Genomic DNA, 7,286 nt, shown 5'->3' with positions numbered 1-7,286 from the left:
AAAGTTATGCCTTCATTAACAGAAAAAAAATGCGGTACATGGACAAAAAACTAGCACAGGTATGAGGTAGAGTGTAAAGCATGGAGAGATGTTGCCTCGGTTAATCATTTTCCACACACACACACACACACACACACACACACACACACATATATATATATATATATATATATATATATATATATATATATATATATATATATATATATATAAAACCAAAGGCCAGAAGCATACACACACACACACACACACATATATATATATATATATATATATATATATATATATATATATATATATATATATATAAAACCAAAGGCCAGAAGCATATATATATATATATATATATATATATATATATATATATATATATATATATATATATATATATATATATATAAAACCAAAGGCCAAAAGCATATATATATATATATATTATATATATAACCAAAGGCCAGAAGCCCGTGGCACTGTCTCCCCCAAGAAAAACAAAATCAAGATAACAGACACACACACACACACACACACACACACACACACACACACACACACGTACAGTTGCCTCAGTAAGTTCCTCTACCCATGTTGCACCTCCCCGTTAAGATGTGGCATCATCGCAGCAGTAATTGCTGGCAACGTCGCAGTAGTAACGTAAGGCGTATTTATGAATGAACGCTAGAACCACTGACGTCAGTGACGGGTGTATATGCCAGACATCATAATACTTAATAATATGGGAACAATTAACACATCACCAGAGACAACAGTAACATTACTATGCATATTCGAAAAGAAAATTTATATTTTGATACGACATACCAACAGGAATATAAATACAAACAAAGGCATAATAAAAAAATGTCATGAAGGTTGTCGCAGGTATAGTCATCTTACATCAGCCACTCACACCACACCTTACTGTGGAATCTGAGGTGTTGAGTGTGTCTCATGGATCATGCTCTGGGACAGTTCAAAAAACATTATAAACCTTAAAACATATGGAAACCTGTTATCATAGGCATATAGTAATAATATATAAACCAATGCAATATTACATGGAAGGGGAATAAATAACATTATATAAATAGGTCTATACTTATTTATTCAACACAAGACTTCTATAAAAGTATCGTTTCAGAGTCATGCAGAATGTATGCAGCTCGAATCACTGTCTGAAATTTCCAATATGACAAATGGTAAATACTCATGAGACGTCAGAAAGCACGCGACAGTAGTGTTAGGTCCCGTCCTCACGAGCGGGCAGTGCCCGACGGGCAAACATTGTTACCAAATCACGTTCCAGTTCACACGTTTAGATACGTATTCATATGATTTACGATTCATAAAGTGTTTCGAACTGTCCCACGGCAAGCTCCATGAGATAGCCCTAACACCCCAGATTACACATACGCTGTGGTGAGGGTGGCTGATGTATGGTGACTATACATGCGACAACCTTCATGATATTTCTATTTTTTTTCTCTCTCCATTTATATTCTTACTGGTATTTCGTATCAATACATAAACACTATCAGTAATCCCTGGTGATGTGTTACCTGCTTCCCTATTTATTTCATATTATGATTTCTGGCATACACACCCACCGGCCACGTCTGCAGATTACAGTGTTCATTCGTTGCTGCATACGTACGTTACTAATGCGACACTGCCACATTTGACGTAAGCTATTTTTAGGGGGTAAAGGGACTTTTTGAGGCAACTGTACATTGTATATAATGGACACAGCCTAAAAAGTGCTTTAGGGGATGTCAAACATCAGCATTCCATTAAGACCCTGGTTAATGGTGCAGGGGGAAGGGAAAAGAACATCCTTCTTAGCACATCTACATTTTATCTCCAGCATTTGTACGTCTCCCTATTTTCCCATTTGCTAGGACTAATTTACAACGAGATTGGATTTTGACACAATGAACACACAATCTTTATAATTGTTTTCGTTTAACAACAGCTAATAAAGGACATCCAGTTGCATTATTTCACATTCAGAGTTGGTCAGTGGTACTGCTACATGAACTCGCGTCCGGAGGATCAGGCTCCACATTGTCGCCTGTTTTAGAACTGTTGCAGTATATGTCATCTTCAGTGCAGGATTTGCTGTTGTTTTTACATTTTCTTTTTTTCTCCCTCTAGTTTGTTTACCCAACTAATCTCCTCTTACTTTTTGTTGTTTTTATTGCTTTTTTTCCTCGTAGCTTTGTCAGGCTTATTTAGTCTACATGTGTTTGCAATGTACCTTCTTTTATTTTATTTTGCCTAACTGCTCCGCCAGGTCATCCACACTCTTCCAACTCTAGTAGATTTTACCTTTACTTATTCATGTCTGCCTCCTGCACTTTTCTTGCCAAGAGTTCACCCACACGTCATTCTGTTTGTTTCGTGCATATTCTTGTACTTCGCTCTTCCACTCTTCTGGGTTCCATTTGTGTTCTCTCATTTGTTAGTTATTCCTCCTCGTCCTGAGATTTTTTTTCACTGATGAGTTTTCCTTACTTGAATAAAATCGTCATGTAGATGAACCACTGCAACAAGTGGAACTGTTGGATGGGGAACTGACACTGTTAGAGCTTGAATTCTTTTTCTCTGACGTTTCGGGCTGTACAGAATCTCTGAAGATGGGTTCTGTGCAGCCCGAAACGTTAGAGAAAATAAAGAATTCAAGCTCTAACCTAAATCTCTCTCCCTCTCAACAAAATCGCTATGCTATAGCCTTTGACTGCCAGTTGTCTGCCTTACATTTTATTTCGGGTAACATCAGGCCATTTACTCTGTCACAGAGAAACCTTGGGGCATAAAAATGTTAAATTTACTTAGATTAACATTTTCAACAAGATTCAGGGACACTGTATTTAATTCCAACTTACGACTGATGATTTTGTCAAATCATAGATACTTGCCGCGTTTAAAGGTTTAAGTGGGAGGGAAAAAGCTGGGTGGACTCATATCAGGCAAAATTAAAACTTTTCACTGGCAGCGTGGCCCGCCCTTTACAGATAGAGGGTGGTGGTGGTTGTACCTCAGTGTGTTTTTATGGTCGTGTTTGCTTGGAGGCTCGGGCAATTTTTTTCAGTCTCTTCAGGTTTCTTATCACTCTTTATCTTATTGATTGTGCTTAGGTCTGTGTTCGACCATCCATGAGTGTCATGGTATATTTGTGGTGACTGTGTGGCGGTACCCGAGCGACAATCAGTCCTCTGTGAGAGGTTTATTGATTGTCTTTTTGGCTATGGCTGTTGGGGATTGGGTGGTAGGGGACAGTGGAAGGGGAGGGGCTAGAGAAAGGAAGAGGGAGAAGGGGAGAGGTGGGTGTCGTGGTGTGTGTGCGGGGAGGGGGGAAGCGGGGATTGTGGAGTGGGAGAGGCTACAGAAGGAGCGAGGAGAGGGGTAGAGCAGAGTGTGAGGGAGGGAGACGATAGTGGAGGGGAAGAGGCTAGAGAGGAATGAGGGAGAGAAGGAAAGCTATGTCCTCCCGTCCCCACCTCGATGACAATAGGAACACTAACGAAGAGAACATATCCAACTCTTTAATAACTCTCAGTCAGATCCACCAGCACCTCCGTGAAAACTTTCTTGGACAGATGCAAATGCCAGTCTCTCTCTCTCTCTCTCTCTCTCTCTCTCTCTCTCTCTCTCTCTCTCTCAAAAATTATCAGATATAGCAATATTTCTATAAATAATGTTATCTTTCTTCTAGTTTCCTCTTCGTTCTGTTCAGACGGCTCTGTTGGTGTCCCTTTCCCCAATAAAAGTGAACAATTAACTAAGTCTTTTGCATCTAATTCCAATCTGGATAATTCCGCTGCAGCTCCTCTTGTCTTCTTATCCATTTAACTGTTCACAGCTGTTAGTAATGTTCTTCTGATGACTCCTTTCTGTTGGAGCTGGAGGAAAACGCAGCTGTTGTCCCTTGTCTTCTGCTTGCCTTGGTGCTGTGTGTGTGTGTGTGTGTGTGTGTGTGTGTGTGTGTGTGTGTGTGTGTGTGTGTGTGTGTGTGTGTGTTTAGTGAGAGTGTCTAAGGGCTGGGGAAAAAGGTGTGGCCACAGGAAAGTAAAAAAAATCTTTTAGTATGTCTCGTTAAACGGTGGTGAATCAAGGAACTTTTTTCTTGAAGACAGCCCCTTCTGTGGTGACAGACACTATATCACTACAGGCCTGAATTGCAGGAGTTAGTTCCATTAGATTTAAACTTATTTCTCCTAGTTCTTGCCTGCAAAAATTACCAGATAGCTTTCCTTTTCCCTCTTGGATTTGTAGTTTTAATCACTCGAGTCTTTAGTGGTAATCCATATGTTTTTACCCTCCATCTGACAAAGTCAGAGGAGGGTATTGTTATCACTGGGATCAACAGGTGTCCGTCCGTAGAACTGGGCGGCAGGGCGGCTGGCTGGGGGTAGAGATTTTGTTTCCGCACCAGAACTCAGAAAATATTCATTACAGTCATGAAATTTCACACCGTTATGTCTTATAGTGAACTGGTGCATTTTGATGGGTAGAATGCTGTGTCTTAAGTAGTTTAAAAAAAAAAAAAAAAAAAAAAAAAAAAAAAAAAAAAAAAAAAAAAGATATTTCATTGCGACCTGCGCAAGGAATTTGAGGAGGCCAGGTTGTGTGTCCTCAAGGCGTTATCCTTACGCCCTCCTTTAAAAGAAAACAAAAATGGGGTAACGGGGTGAGGGCCGTTATGCGCTTGGTTCGGTGTGCAGGGAGGTGGGGGGGGGAAATATCTGCTTGGTCAGATGGAGGGTTGCAACAGCGTAGTGCTGCCTACATTTTATCTCATTAGTGCTGTCAGTATTTATTTTCCGCAATCAGGAATATTTATTTTCTGTAATCTACAAGGTTGCTGTTCCAACAGCGTCTGTTTCGATGCCTAGGGCAGATTGATGGCGCCACTCGACTTAGTGTCAATATACCCGTTTTGGAGAGTCCATCCAATCTTTGTGGGATGGTAGGTAAAGCAGTACTTAAAGTAATCCAAGTGAGAGGTAACTGTGGTAACCCGGATGAAATATTTGCTTTGTATCCCAGGGTAATGGGTGAATAACCAGCAACAGTCACAAAGGCCAAAGTTACGAAGCTGAGCACCGCGTCACTGCGCCTCACCGTCTGTTCCTACTTTTATACTTGGTAGGTGACACACCAACTTAGCGTATAAAAAGTCAACCTTCATTCTTATGTCGGTGTTGAAAAATGTTATCGTTATATTTATCTCAACAGCAATCAATGTGTTACGTAATATTTTTTGCATTCTCGGTTCGCACATCGTTCTGTCAGTATGTCCACCATACTCCAAGTTCCTGATTTCTTCAAGCCATTTTACCACCTCGTGACTCAGTTGTTTAAGATAATCCTCCCTGAATACCATTAGATCCACCTCTGTCCAAATGTTAATCATCTTTTGAACCTTATGTTGGTGTTACCTGGCTGACACAAAATCATTTACAACACATCGTACAATACTTTCTTTCATAGATCAAAGATCATCAATGCAAAAAGCACGGCCACACAAGCATAGTTCCTTGCGGGAATCCCTCTGCATATTCTTTTAACTGTACTTCATTATATAGCAACCACTTTGAATTTTCTGTTGGTCAAGACTTTGATCCATCTACCTACTCCAGTCTTTACGATTTTAATTTTAATACTGTACAGAAATTTTGTAATACTGTACTGAATTTTGAACGAGCTAGTTTCACAGTTCGGCGTAACCCCATGAATATTTAGTTGGTAAGAATGGGACGACAGGAAGCTCAAAGGGTAGATTCATCACTTCACTTTATCACTCTGATTCATAATGGCCACTTCATCAAGGTGTCCAGGAGGGGTTTCATGGCCATTTGTGAGATGTAGCAACCTGTTTGAGTACCGTATCCTGTAACTTACTCGTTTGGCAGGATGGACGACGTGTATTTACGACCAGTGCAGTATAGAGATGTGAGGCTTAATTTTTACCCTGGATAGACTAGGCTGACAGGGGTGGCCACAGGATAGGAGGTGGGGGGAATGAACGCTCAGGGAATAAAAGATAAAATGACAACCCCGGGAAAAAGGGAGATTGACGGTGGGTGAGACTAATAAGCAGTGTGTGTGTGTGTGGGGGGGGAGGCAATTTCATTGCCTGGCATTCTTCACTGACCTGTCATGGAACGGGGTACGAAGTTTAAAAATAGAATGGATGATGTCCCTTAGCCACACTTCTAGGCGCCGTAGGGTACACAGTTTTCATTCTACCGTCACTGTCCTAATGTGTCTGTTTGCTATATTTTACATCAGTCGTATCAGTGACGGTGAAAATTAGTGGACGAAGTTCTGACAACGGGGATTGTGGCGCCCCCTGAACACTTTCTTCGGGAATAAAACCTAACCTTCCATATATGACTCTGTGAATTCTAAGGTTGTAAATGCCCGTTTTGAGCCGAATCGGGTCAAATGCTACCTAGCATTTAAAGGACATACATACAAAATACCTACTTGTATAAAGTGTAAAAAGATAGAGACCTGAAAAGGATCATTCGTGCTACGCACCAAATTGTAGACCTCCATTGCCTATCGCCTAACCTTGCAGTTTCCACAGCTTCAGGTGTATTACTGGTATGTATATATATTTGCTGAGATGGGTGTGGGTAGGGATTTGGACAGTGGGTTGCAGCAGTGTAATGTATATATTCAGAGACAGAACTTGCACTGAAGTTAAGGAACCGTTATCTGAATTAGAGTATATTAGTTGACCTGCTTTGTGACAAATACGTACTGACATTTCATATAACCCATTCACGATGATGATGCCACTTAAATTCATCCGGACGATTTGTTTCGGCACATGAAGGGCTTCCCTGACCAAAGGAAGTAACTCCACGAATCTAATGCATTTTTTTTTTTTTTTTTAGTTTTTTCTTGCCACACAAAAAGTTTTTCCTCAGAGTCAGAGCAACGTATGTCGGTTAGGGTGTAGAAACAGACTCTACTTCTACGTATTCTACTGTAAATTTACCCACAAAATAGTCTGGTGGCAGCGAGAATAACGTTAAAAAAAATTTGCGGTAGTGAAGACAAAAATAAGTATCCCAACCCTTCGCTAAAAAAAAGTAATATTTCTTTGCTATTTATGTTGCCACAAGATTATATTAAGCTCCCGAAGCACCTCTCGTCATGAAGAGGTTAAGCACCATTAATTTCCTGCCATTCCGGTATTCCTGCGTGATGTGCCCTTCTCCCAATATGGACTGTGGAGGTGGGTGTGCGTGATGGTGTTTGTAATGTCTGGTGGT

The sequence above is a fragment of the Coenobita brevimanus genome, chromosome 66, assembly GCF_032717465.1.
Source record: "Coenobita brevimanus isolate Jiangsu-jjx chromosome 66, ASM3271746v2, whole genome shotgun sequence".
NCBI classification, from domain to species: Eukaryota; Metazoa; Arthropoda; class Malacostraca; order Decapoda; family Coenobitidae; genus Coenobita; species Coenobita brevimanus.
The sequence above is the reverse complement of the archived record's forward strand: the minus strand, read 5'-3'. Positions refer to the sequence as shown.